Source organism: Symphalangus syndactylus, chromosome 19 (assembly GCF_028878055.3).
Source record: "Symphalangus syndactylus isolate Jambi chromosome 19, NHGRI_mSymSyn1-v2.1_pri, whole genome shotgun sequence".
Taxonomy (NCBI): domain Eukaryota; kingdom Metazoa; phylum Chordata; class Mammalia; order Primates; family Hylobatidae; genus Symphalangus; species Symphalangus syndactylus.
Genome location: NC_072434.2, coordinates 13,792,671 through 13,807,024, shown reverse-complemented (window position 1 = coordinate 13,807,024; position 14,354 = coordinate 13,792,671). Strand labels below are relative to the sequence as shown.

At 41.7% G+C, this 14,354-nt stretch overlaps 1 long non-coding RNA gene across 1 annotated transcript in view; it reads right to left on the bottom strand.

The window, feature by feature from the left end:
• Positions 1 to 14,354, bottom strand: part of LOC129458502 (uncharacterized) — a 755,613-nt gene that overhangs the window by 683,002 nt on the left and 58,257 nt on the right. The gene's annotated exons all lie outside the window — the stretch shown is intronic.

Here is a 14,354-nt window from a genome sequence, read left to right as displayed (position 1 = left end):
CTAAACCAAAAGCTCTTCCATGTCCTACTCCTCCTCCACCCACCAGAGCCCGATAGAGGGCAGTGATTTTACAGGCCTGAGAAACGTGCTCATTTTCTACTGCTGCTGTAATAAATTGCCACAAATTTACTCATACAAATTTATTCCCTTACAGTTCTTAGGTCAGAGGTCTCACTGGGAGTGGTGAGAGAGGGCATCCTTGTCTTGTACCGGTTAAGGGAATGCTTCCAGTTTTTGCCTATTCAGTATGATATTGGCTGTGGGTTTGTCATAAATAGCTCTTATTACTTTGAGATACATCCCATCAATACCTAATTTATTGAGAGTTTTTAGCATGAAAGGCTGTTGAATTTTCTCGAAGGCCTTTTCTGCATCTATTGATATAATCATGTGGTTTTTGTCATTGGCTCTGTTTATGTGATGGATTACATTTATTGATTTGTGTATGTTGAGCCAGCCTTGTATCCCAGGGATGAAGCCAACTTGATCGTGGTGGATAAGTTTTTGATGTGCTGCTGGATTTGGTTTGCCAGTATTTTATTGAGGATTTTCACGTCTATGTTCCTCAGGGATATTGGCCTAAAATTTTCTTTTTTTGTTGTGTCTTTGCCAGGTTTTGGTATGAGGATGATGCTGGCCTCATAAAATGAGTTAGGGAGGATTCCCTTTTTACCATGGAATGCAATACAGCCATAAAAAGGATGAGTTCATGTCCTTTGCAGGGACATAGATGAAGCTGGAAACCATCATTCTCAGCAAACTAACACAAGAACAGAAAACCAAACACCGCATGTTCTCACTCATAAGTGGTTGTTGAACAATAAGAACACACAGACACAGGGAGGGGAACATCACACACCCACGCCTGCCCAGGTGTCGGGGGCTAGGGGAGGGATAGCATTAGGAGAAATATGTAATGTAGATGATGGGTTGATGGGTGCAGGAAACCACCATGGCATTTTTATACCTATGTAACAAACCTGCACATTCTGCCCATGTACCCTAGAACATAAAGTATTTTAAAAAAAGAAGAAGATATCTCACTGGGCTAAAATCAAGGTGTCGGCAGGGCTGTGTTGCATTCTGGAGGCTCTAGGGGAGAATTTGCTTCTTAGCTATTTTTAGCTGCTTAAAGCTCCCTGCATTCCTAGGCTGATGGCCTCTCCCTCCATCTTCAAAATTAGCAGTGTAACATCTAGCAGTGTAAATCTCTATGACTCTGACCCTTCTAACTCCTTCTTATAAGGACCACTGTGATTACACTGGGCCCACCCAGATAAACCAGAATCATCTCTCCATCTCAGGCTCTTTAACTTAACTACATTTTCAAAGCTCCTTTTGCCATACCACCTCACATATTCACAGGTTTTAGGAATTAAGGTGAGGACACTTTGGAGAAGGGGCCGTTAGTCTGCCTACTACATATGTCATTTGTTTTTTAAAACAAATAATCCATGTTCACTATAGAAAAATTAGTGAAAAGTTTAAAATTACAGACTACAGAAAATAACCACCTTCAAAATAGCTCCACTTTGTTTGTTAAAAAAGAAAACCCGACTAAATATTCTCACTTCATAATATATGTTCATCCTTCCACATCAATAGATATAACCCTATATATCAGCATTTTAATGACTGTACAATGTTCTACTATGATATTGTACTATAATTTTTGAACATGTAGGTTTACAGTTTCCTGTACACTCAAATAATGCTGTTATCAACAACCCTGCTTATGCATATTTGGACATTTGTCTGATATTTTCTGAAAGTGAGTTTCCAGAAACGTACTTGCTGTGCCAGTAGCTGTGGCTCCTTTTAAGGCTTTCAATATCAATGGCCAAAGTTCCCTGCAGAAAGCTTGAGCCAATTCACAGACTCTTCTTCAGAGCTGGGGACTACTACCCCAGGAGCTCAAAACCCTGGACAGAATCAGACGTTCAGTACTTTACCAAACTGATAGATAATTGAAATTCCATCTTTGTTTTAATTTGTATTTCTTTGATAGACAGTAAGGTTGGGCATTTCTCATATATTTATTTTCTACTTATAGTTCTTTTGTTACTTACCACTTTATGTCCTCTCTATATTAAAGTGCTTATATTTTTCTTCATTTTTAATAAATCTGTATGTTAACCCTCCGTCATACTTTCTGCAAACAATTTTCTCACTTTGGCATTTTTAAATTTTTTATTTAGTTTTTATTGCACAGGGTTTCTATTTTTCTTTTAGTTAAGTCTGTCAATCTTTTTATTTAAAGTGTCTGCCTTGAGTTTCGTGCTTAGTATCATGGCATCACGGTATCATGAGCCTCACTCACTCTAATATTGTAATCTCTGCTGGGGTTAGTCATCCATCTTGATTGTTTTGCCCAAAATATATGTTGGTCCATTTGCTACAAGGATTCCATGAAAGCAGCCACTTGAAACATGAAGATGCAACTCCCTGTGAGGTTGACAACAGGTTCTAAATAACAAGTATATCGTGTGGTTATGTGCAAAGCCTTAGCAGCGGTGTCTTTAATTGGGGTTATGAACGAGGTCCTAATTCATTGTGCTTTTTAAACAGAGTAAGGAACCTTCAGACAGAAAGGACCTACCACCTCTTTCTATTCAATTGTGATAAATATGACCCAGCTTGTGCTTTTCATGGTGGAACAGTTTATTTAAATATTCCATGTCGTTTATTTCCCCAGCTCTTTGGATCACTGAGGTGTGGGCAGAGATTCTATGAGATGAGGTCCAGGCCCATGGAGTTCTTGGCTCTGGCTGTGCCGCTCTAGGCTAAGGCCAATAGGGATCAGGGAGGTGAAGGGTTTAGGAAAGTAGAACTTAAAGAAGTAACTGCAAATGACCTGTGGACTACTGCCCACTGCTCGGGGGGAGACATTTCTTTGTTCTTGTCCCACCTGGAGGGGTAGCTGTGGACTCATTCAGCATGTGTTTTCTGCTGAGTCTGGGCTGCTGAAGGAAAGCCAGGCTGGCATGGAGGGGACCCTGCTTACCAAACAGGTTTTGCTGCACTGCAAAAACCTAGATTTAGAAATGAAAGTACTTCTATTTTCCTGAAAGTCTGAGTCCCAGAACTTTCCATTGAATAGAAGAATTGCATACAGAATTAACTTCCTCCCCGCCTAGGTCTGCAAATGTGGGAGTAAAGAATCCACTGGGGACAAAGCCCCATTACCAAGGACATCCCTCATTAAGTAGGAGAGTGGACCTGCTTTTTAGTTCATTTTCCCAACAGGTAGTTATCGAAGGCCTGCTTCCACACCTTTGTTTATGCCGTTCCCTCTGCCCAGCATGCCTTCCTATGCACCCACTCCATGAGATCATAATTTTCAAGCTCCAACCCAACATCTGCCTCTAACTTAAAGCCTTACTCAACATTCCTCCAACCTTTCCATCTCTTCATCTTCCTCCTCTCAAGCCCACTTATACCAGTATTGTTTAGTGGCTTTGGAACCAAATGAACTTCGGTTTAAACTGATTATTCCACCTAATCCTTGGTACAATTAGAATTTGGGGGATATTGACTTAACAGCTTTGAGCTTCAGCTTCTACATCTAGAAGATGAAAAGACACTACCTTACAGAAGGGTGTTGCTTTGTGAATTAATTGAGATAATGGATGAGATGAGTAAGAGAAGGTCTCTGGCTTCCATGTGCTTATAGTAACTGGTTAAAACCATAGCACAAAACAGTAACACTATCAGAAAAGAGACACAAAATGCTTCAGCAGTACAGAGAAAAAAGAGGTCTTGTCAAGCTGGAGTGATCAGGAAAAGTTAATGGAAGCGGGAGCGTTAAGCCTCTTAAGGGGCAAAGTCTACCAGGTAAAGCTTGTGGGAAGGACAGGATTGATTGAGGGAACTCTGTAAGCCAAAAGTAAAGAAGGAAAAATCAGACTGTGTCCAGAGAAAAGGAAATAGGTTTCAGCAGAACTGTTAACAAAATAGAATTTTGTTTTTAAATTTTAAAGCTTCAGAAACTAAAGATCTCTAAGCATAAACTGCTATCATTAGAATTATTTTGAGAAAGATCAACTTAGTGATTGAATAAAGTTTAGAGGTATTCACTAACCAGATAAGAAGGAAATACAATCATCCATATTGAAAAAACGAAACAAAACAAAACAAAACCAGACTTAATTCTGGAGCCAATAAAATTACAACAAATTACCCAAATTACAACTTGACTGGATGTGAGGAAATGGATGGAGATATTAAAGAGAACTTGGAGTATGGTGGTATGGTGGGGGCATTAAAGAAAAATAAATAAACCCTTAGAGAACCACTGTTTGACATGCTGGGATGGAGATCCCAGGAGAAGAAACAATCCAGTGGGAATTAGAAGCAGTAGAGGTTAGGAAAATGGTTGGCTCACAAGATAAAACTTTGGAGTTTATTCACATAAATTAGTCAGTGGGAATTATGTGGATGGATGAGACATCCAAAATATAAAAGAAGACCAGTGACAGAATCTTAAGTAATTTCTACAGTTTAGGGAGCAAGAAAGGGAAGCAAGACCAGGATAACGCAATATCACATCCCTATCTGCTTGTGATATTTTTCCTTCATCTGCTATTTTTCCTTCATTCTATGAGATTCACTTTACTTATTTACATTACCATTATTCTTCAAGGTATAACACAATACTAACATAAAGTAATTATTCATAGTTTGAATTTATTGAGCATGTACTGGGTGCCAGGCATCACCCAAATTATTTTATGTATATTATCTCTTTCCCATAACCACATGATGCCAGTGCATTAATTATACCCATTCCACAGATGAGAATTCAGATTCAGGGAGGTTTAATGATTAGTTAAGGTTTAACAGGTAATAAACCAATCCAGGTTGTGTGGCTCCAAAAATCAAATTCTAACTTCTTTGTCGCACTGCCTTTAATAAGTCCCCAGTATCTTTGGGATAAGATGCAAAATCTTTGTTTGTATTTATTTATTTAATTATTTTGAGACAGAGTCTGGCTCTGTTGCCTAGGCTGGAGTGCAGTGGTGTGATCTCAGCTCATTGCAACCTCCCCCTCCTGGGTTCAAGCGATTCTCCTGCCTCAGCCTCCCAAGTAGCTGGGATTACAGGCGCCCAACACCATGCCTGGCTAATTTTGTGTGTGTGTGTGTTTGTGTGTGCATGTTTAGTAAAGACGGGGTTTCACCATGTGGTCAGGCTGGTCTTGAACTCCTCGGGTGATCCACCCACCTCGCCCTCCCAAAGTATTGGGATTACAGGCATGAGCCACTGTACCTGGCCAAAATCTTTATTTTTTAAAGCCCTACGTGTGATCCCAGAAATACCCTATATGAGAATCCTGCTATGTACTGCAGTGGTGAGTAGCAAATCTGGCCTCTGCCTTAACAGCACTTGTGCCTTTGGACTAAGTGCTCAACCTCCTGGGTCTTCGCTACCTCTTCTTCAGAACAGAGATAACACTCACAGGATCAGTATAAAGGTTAAATGAGGAAGGTATGAGTAAAGTGCCTAGGAGCTTTTGCTATTACTATTATTGCTGTTATTGATAGGCACTCTCCCACCTCCATTGATAACTCCCTCCTCACCATGGACCTAGTCTAAATTTCTGTCTGTGAATCTGACTTCTCAGGTAGCATTCATCTGTGGTGTTTTTTTAATTGAATGGACTGCTTATCGCCAGGGAAGCGGCATTTTACAGCGGGGCTTAATGGTGATAGAATGTCAAAGGGGTTTGCATACCTGGGGAGAAACAACTTGGCCCACTCAAACTCGGTTAGATAAGTCATGCAGCTGATGAATGAGACTGGCCCAAGCCCTCATTCCTTTCCTCTTTCTGATCTGCCTGCCTAACAATGCCAATCCTCTGACTTCTGTTCCCTATGGGGGTGAGGAAGAAGCAGCAGGGGTACACCTCAGCTCCAAGAGAATATGCCACTTGAGCATACACTGTCCCCACACCGGCCAGCTCCTCCCCTTCCCCACCCGAAGCTGATGAATCAGGTTTGTTAACATTTGGGGCCTAGTCCCGCGAACAAAGCTAAATTCCCTGTAGCGCGCTGTCTCCCAAGACCTTTCCCTTGAATGCTACAGCATCTGCTCCTGCCAAACCTCACTCCCATGTTCCACTTCCAAAAGGGGAAAGCATATGGGCTGCTATTTTTTGCCAAAAACTGATCAGAGAACAGAACTCAGTTCTCATAAAAATTGCACAGTACCTACTTCTCTTTCCTTGCTGACAATGAAAATTAAACTTGAGTTCAGGGAGCTATCTTTCAGGAAGGAAATATTTTTCATTCAGATCCAACTCCTAACTCTGTCAATTCTCACCTGCTCAAACATCCTGACTGCCAAGGGAAAAGACTGTAAATAACTGAAATTATAATTTTGTTAATAATTATATTTTATACACAATAATTTCTAGATATTTCCACTGAAATCCACTGATAATTTTAGAAACTTCCTTACCGAGGTGGAAAGGAATCCACAGTATTTTTTTTTCTGTTTTAATTACTCACTGAATACAATCTGAAAGTGTTTAATTATTAGATTTATGCCTCAAGATAAGTTGAATAGTAATTACAGGATGTCTTTTTTTATTCTAATTCCAAATAATTAAATCCCAAACACATTAGATCATTATGATTATAATTAGAATAAAGGTGTCTTACATTTGAAACCAAAGTTTGGCTTTTTGTTTAACCTTTTTTGTACCTCATCAAAGGGTAACGCCTTGGAAAGAAATCTGTTTCAATCTCTCTAATGCTGCTTTAAAAGAAAATTTTAAAAATTGTCTGCAGGAAGGCTTTTCCATTGCAATATTGGCAGGGAGAAGTGAGCACTGAGCCTTCGGGTTGCTTGAGTTTCCAAGGCATGCTGACTTTCTACCGCCATTTGTTATCCTCGGACACAGAGAGAACTCAGAAACCAGGCAGCAACGTGACAAAGATGCAGCGGGAACATCAAGACAATCAAGGGAGAGGATCCGTAAAATAATCCATCACCTCCTCCCACCCCAATTTGTCAATCAATTTGGGGGTAACTTTTTCTGAGCTCCTCTACATTAAAGATAAATGGATGAAGATGGGCTGGGATTGGTTAGAGACCTTAGAGAAAACCACACAGATACTAGAAAATCTAAAGCAAAAATTCACAAAGTAAGACCTCTGACTAAGGCTCAAAAGGTCTTTTATGCTTGGGCCCAATGACTAATTGAGAGAAAATATGCCCATATTTTTGGTTGTGTTGATAAGGCTGTTGAAACCCTTGCTAGGATGGCTTCAACAGTGTATGAAGTTAGCTTAACGTCCTTCAGATATCTTTGCACCGGGCTTTGGGATTTGGGAATGGATAAGGGTAATACTTTGTGGTTTCAAGGAGGAGTTGCAGGATGAAGGTTCAGGAAGGAGAGGAGACACATATTTTTTAAAAGAATAAATAAACCCGTATGTCTTCCCCTGCCTGGGAGACAGGAGGAGAGCACTTGCTTATTGGAAAGCATTTGAAGGATAGGGAGGTGAGAGCCTGGGAGGAGGGAAGCAAAAAAGCTATGAAGAGAAGGCCAGAGAGCAATCCTAATACTTAGAAAAATGTCACATTAAAACCTCAGCTGCCGATGGCTGGAGGGAAAGGAGTTCCAGACAATAGCTGAGGGGACAAGTTGAATCTTGTGTTCATTCCTGTGGTTAAAACAAGTCTGTACGACCACAAGGAAAATTCCACTCTCCTCAGACCTTAACTCCCTGCTTACCTGAGCTGCAGAGACATTTTGTTGAAAGGCTCCTTAAAGTGAGAACTGGTAGTACACAAAGGCCTGGTGGCCCTCCTTCCTTAATTTTTCTTCTGTGCCTGCACCTTCACATCTTAAGAATTACCTCCTTTCCTTTGAGGGGCCTGATAACCACTTTGACTACAGCGTAAAGAATAAAGCAGGGTTCAGGAAAAGAACAAGCCCCCTCGACACCTTCCCCACTCTCCAACCACAACCTGCACATATTTTCCAAACCCTGAGACCGGTAGATGGCAAATAAAACTATTCACTAATTCAGTAAGTGCTTATTGAAGGCCTATAATACTTCAAGCTCCATACTAGGCATTTACAGAAGACAACCAAAATCAAGCTATTATGAGTAATGTCCAAGTCAGGAGGCCTAAGATATATGAGATTCCACATGCTGCTGATTGTACGACAGACACAGTAAATGTTGTGCATTGTGACCATTGAACGTGGTTGTTTCCCTTCCTTTTGGGGAGTTTTCATGAGTCCAGCTGACAAGCGGGCTGCCTGCTCGAGTCAGTCCAGCCAAGCATTGCTCTTCCTCATCCAAAATCCCAACATCTGCTCCTTTCTTCCCTCCCGTACAAGCCTTAGGTCACCTTGCTCTCCTGTTGGAAGAAGGAGATTATCAATAATTGTCCTGGGTCCAGGGGAAGATGGAAAACGAGTTTCCTGTCTTAACTCCTTTGATTCCTAATTCAGCAAGTTCTGATGAACATACCTAGAGAGGGAGAATCTACTCACGGAGGGATGGATGATGGTAAGGTCAAGCATGTCCCCACAGTATGAAAAAAATAACATCAAGAGTATAATGCTATAGGCCAGGCACGGTGGCTCATGACTGTAATCCCAGCACTTTGGGAGGTCGAGGTGTATCACAGGTCAGGAGATGGAGACCATCCTGGCCAACATGGTGAAACCCCATCTCTACCAAAAATACAAAATTTGGCCAGGCTAGTGGCATGTGCCTGTAATCCCAGCCATCCAGGAGGCTGAGGCAGGAGAATCGCTTGAACCAGGGAGTCGGAGGTTGCAGTGAGCAGAGATCACACTACTTCACTCCAGCCTGGTGACAGAGCGACACTCCGTCTCACCAAAAAAAAAAAAAAAAAAAAAAAAAAAAAAAAGTATAATATTATAGAAAAGAGGTAAGTTTGAAAGACTGTGGCACTTAATGGAGATTATAACTTATTTACAGTTGAACTGGGAGAGATCTGTGACTTGACGTGTCTTCTGTATTCATCTACAAAAGCTTTTCATACACCCCAATATGTGTTTCATAATACAGAAAGAGAGCTATAGGAACTGATCAGTGCCTGCAGGGAGCTTATGGCAGTGATGTGCTGGTGAATTTTAATGATCAGTTTTTCAAGCGAAAAAAGTTCTGCTTTCTAGCTTTGGCCAATTTCCATGGTGTAAATATTCCCACAATGGTTGATTTTTAGATACCAAGAAGATATCACTGAGAGAGGAGATGGGAAGATATGTGTATAGTCAGCTCTTCCTAGGTGGTATGAGCTGGCTCCTGAACACCAGTGGCTTAAATTCTAGTATATTGATACACATAAAGACAGGATACAAAGGCAGCACCTCCTGATCAATTGACTGATTGACATGGATGAAAAATCTTTAACCAAGACTCAAGGAGGAACGTATTTTAATGGTAGCAGGGCAAATGATGCTAAGTGAACGGTATCTGACCGTATTGCCCCTTCTGGTTCCTCAGAAGCACAAAGAACCATGGGAAAGCATACAAAAACTTTGGAGAGAATCAGAATCAATCCTCCACTCTGCCTCTTAGAGAAAGGGAAACTGAGGCATGCAAATGTGAAGTGCTTTAGATTGTCTTTGCTTCAAACATACCATTGTCACGGATAGTTTTGGTTTCCCTGCCATTGGGCTGGGGTATTGGGCAGAAATGTTGCCAATTAACTGCACGATTGAAAAGGAAATCAGTCAGAATTCACTGGGGCTCTCCAAGCACCTGTAGAGGACAAGTGACTGTCTGTACAGCTGATGGAGAGTGGGTGAATGTACCACCAGCAAGAAGGCACAGACTCTGTCTGAATTTCTTATTCAGTAACTTGCCGCAGACGTAAGCCTTCATGTAGAATAGAAACAAACTGAAAAGTCTGCCAGGCTCTGGCTGGCTTAGCCTTTGAATCATTGGTGAGAAATAAGCTCTGTCTAGGAAGGGAAAAAAAATACATTCCCCTGTGAAGAACCCCAGCAGTAATTTTCCGGGCGGGAGAACTACTGCTGCATCTCTTGGGCAAATGTAATGGGATAGCAAAGTCTGGTGCTGAGGAAGCTCCGGCTCCTTTCTGCCTGTAATTCATGATCCCTGAGATAATAATGAGCAATGAAAAGGCATAAGTCAAAAGAACATCGAGCATTGCTAGATTTAGGAAAATAACACATTACATTTAAATATCCATATATATTTAATCTGTGTTTAATAATGCAAGGAATGCATTAGTCAAGGCTTAGGCAGATTACACATTTACATTAGTTACAGAACAGCCTGGCCCTCTGATGTTCCCCAGCCTTGGTGCCACAGGAATGAAAACTTCTGGAGGAATGGAGCATGTCATTGCAAACCCAGGGCACTGCAGAAATGCAGATGGAGAAATTGCAAAGGTCATCACAAAGTCAGGCTTGCTGCAGAAGATAGCACTGTGGGTGAACAAGAGATACCCAAAGCTCCAGCCTCTGGACTGACTTACTCCATTTGCTACCCTCTGCAAGGCACAGCTGGGGGTAGGAAGTAATGTCATAGAGAAACAGAGAGACCAGACTCTCTATTCCAGCTGTTGCTTTGTCTCGGATTTTCTCTCCTGTGCTTGGACTTTAAGCCTAGATGACCAGATGGAGAATGGCTGCCCAGGCCCCTAGGGAACATCAGGACATGTCTCCAGGGGGCAATGCGTAGGCTCCAAAGCCCTTGCTACCATCTGAAGGGATGAAGCAGGTGAGTGTAGTCAGGGATGAAGGAGGAATGACAAGCATGCCCAGCCTTTAGCGCAGTCATGCTCCTCCAAAAGCTGGAAAGGGAACCAGTGGGGACACGATGCTGTATCTGCCAGATGCTGTCTAGGAGTAAGAGGCTATACTGCCCAAGAAGCATAAGAAACTCTCCTGTTTGATTTGGCCATCACTCAATATAACAATCATAGACCACCAAGCACTTTGTCTTTGTCATGACTCCCTTACTCCACTTGGGCAACTCATTCCCCAGACTCTAGAGTCCTGCCCTGTGCTCTAAGTTACTCCCAACCTCGACTAAAGCAGTCTCAGGAACAAAGTTACAGGAAGAAAATATCTCAGAGGCCATCTAACTCAATCTTCTGATTTTACAGATAAGAAGACTGAGACTCAGAGAAGCAAAGCAGCCCATCCAAGTTTCCCCTATGAGTAAGGGGATAACCAGGATGAGGTCCAAGTATCATTCCAGGGATCTGGCCATATACACCACTACCCTTCCTATTAAGCACTGTATCGGTTTTGGTGGTTCTGTAGTAAAAGGAAGGCAAGCATGCATTAAATGCCAGACACTCTGCTAAGGGCTTGAATATACATTATCTTTAAAAGATATAAAAATATATAAAATATATCTTTAAATATATAAAAAATATCTTTAAATATATAAAAATAATGACCTACTCAGTAAAAGTTTACAGTCAAAAAGGAAGCTTAGCTCTAATTCTGGCTCTGCCACTTTTCAACTGTACAATATTGGGTTGGTCACTGCACTTCTCCAGGTGTCCCTCTGCCCCGACATCTGTAGAGCCTCCCTACTTCATCCACTGAGTCACTGAATAGGTGCTAGTCTAGTCCAAAGCACAAGTGAAGGGATAAGGTTAAGGAAACCTAGATGGGGCAGCAAATGAATGTGCCCCTCACTGATGCCTAGGAGAAACAGAACTGTGATGAAGTTGCAGATGTGGCCCAATCTATACTTTTTAGTAAGTCACAAAACATGTCTATTTTCCCATCTGTACTCTAGAACTACTCATCCTAACTCCATCCCTATAAAAGTCATTCCATGAGTCAAAACACGCCAAGCTCTCCCAAGAAAAGGACAGCAAGGAATATCTCCCTAGTTTGTTTCAGGCTTCCTTTCAGCAACTGATTCCCTCAAGATTCAAACTATTAAATATCTGAAATCTAATCTCACACAAGGCTCCTGCCTGGGAGGGAAAGCCAAATTACCTCTTGGTGTCTCTTTAGATTAAGCACAACTTTGAGGAGTAGACTCATCCTAGCAGTTGGAACTTGGAAAAAAACATGAGCTGTGACTCACCAGTCATTTTGAGCCAAGTATTTTGAATTTGCTCAGGGCAGGAAAATGGCCAGGAGGGTGGGATGGGAAGGGGAGGGGAGGACTCATATGGCTAAGAACTACCTGACTCTGTTCCAAAAAGGCAAGTACAGGGGAGACTCTCAGAGCTTATGTTCCTGTTCCTGTTGTTTCACTGCCAGGAATCTCCTAAATCACTGTGAAATGACTGCTTTCTGCCTACCTCGATCATGTATTATGGAGCATTAATAAATAATGGGAGGTTGTAGGACCAAAAGGCAGGAAAACCCAAAGGGAAGGTGATGGAGAGGCATAATTTAATAAGTAAATGAAAGAAGCTATTAAATCATAGTTAAATTATGCTGGCACTGGCAAAAAAAAAAAAAAAAAAAAGAGAGAGAGAGAGAGAAAGGATTTCCCACTGCAAAATGCTTTCAATAAAATACTGAAATTTCTTTCATGGCTGACCAAGGCATCTTCCAATCATAAGGATAAGGATTCTGTGGCCTGTGGCTCCCATTAAATACTGAGCTTGGGTAGGGTCTCTGAAGACAGAGAGTTTCAAGGTGCTTCTCAGTACACAGCTTTCCTAGGATGGGTCACATTCACTATTAAATGCCCCACCTATGATGCAGAAATTGCTAGGGACCTCTGTAGCCAGTTCATGAATTCTATGCCTATTTCTCTATTGACTCCCTGGTGCACAATTAGGAGGTCCCACCTAAGGGAAGCAGAAATTGAGGTTTCCAAAGTTGTGACTTAAAAATAACTCTTTGACTGTATGTACAAGCTTCTGCTTTCTCAAGTACCATCACATCTATTAACAATTTTGCATTTGGTACCACCTATCAGGTAGAAGGGGAACTCTTTCAGTGGGGAAGCCATATCTTGTTCATTTTTGTGTGCCCCACTCCTGAAAAAATGCACCTTTAATAAATATTGAATTGGATGGATAGATGGATGAATGGATGGGGGTGGGGGCAGGGTGAATGAATGAATACTCACAGCTGAGAGGCTCAGAGAGGTTAAGTGACTTGCCCGGGACTGAACTACACAGTGTCAGTGTAGTAGCCAGTAGCCAGGCTTTCAGAATCTCAACCCTGTGCTCTTTCAACACAGCATGATGTCTCTCTTCAAGATCACATAGTAAACTAGATCAAAGCCAGTGTATGGGACCCCTGTAATTCAACACAAGTGAAAAGCAGGCACATTTTTCTGCTGGGATTGTAATTTTGACTGTGGCACAGACTGATGTTCAGCATTTGAAGGACCTTTAGGGTCTCTGCATCTGAAGAAAGTTTTTGGAATTCCCTAGTGGAAGATCCACACAGAAGCCAGGACGCTTTGCAATGAGGCTCTTGGTTTTTTTGTTTTTTTTTTTTTTTCCCCAGGGATATTTGCTTTGGTCTTGGCAGAAAAACTTGCTGCCATTCAATTTCTCAGACATGCTGGGGCCCCAAGTGCCAGTGGGAGAAGCATATGTACCAACACGCCAGAGGAATACAGTCACAGCAGCGTACGTTTGTTTGGACAGGCAGGCTTAGTGGTCTGACAAGGTGTGCAAGACACCCACTCTACTCTGCAGTTTAAGAAGGAGCTACTTAGCAAACGTATTGGCATTGGGTGGCTAGGGAATAAGTGTATCCAGGTCCCTGAATGGTCACAGATGTCCCATTGGTTGGGACATCTTTCGAGACAGTGAAAGGGCCTCAAAACCTTTTTCCAGGAAGTAACAACTCAGCCAAACTATACTTGCTTAGAAGAGTCGTCAAACAAGGAAAGAAGACAACAAGTTCACTTTAGAGGGTGGCTCTCACTAGCAGGAAGTATGGTATAGAAGGAAGCGGCCATACCCTTGGCTTTGGAATCAGAGAGAACCAGGCTCTACCACTTACAACTTTTTACTGACATAATGTGAAGGAAGTAACTTAACCTCTTTGAGCCTTGCTTTCTTCCTCTTTTAAATGGGAATGGTCAATTAGTATTAGATTCAGCTATGAGTAATAGAAACCCTAAAACCCATAGTGACTTAAAACGTTAAACAGGATAAAAATAATCTGGATGCAAGGAGTTCTGGACTAGTATGGGGACTGAACAAGTCATCAGGGATCTAGGTTCCTTTTATCTGGCTATTTTATCTTTCTCCAATGTGTGCTCAAAATGGCAGCAAGCTCTAGACATTTTGTCCAAACTCCCACCAGCAGGAAGGCAGAGCATGCATCATCCCCCTCTAAGAATACTTCTCAGAAGTTCTATTTAACTCTTCCTCTTATGTTCTACTGGCCA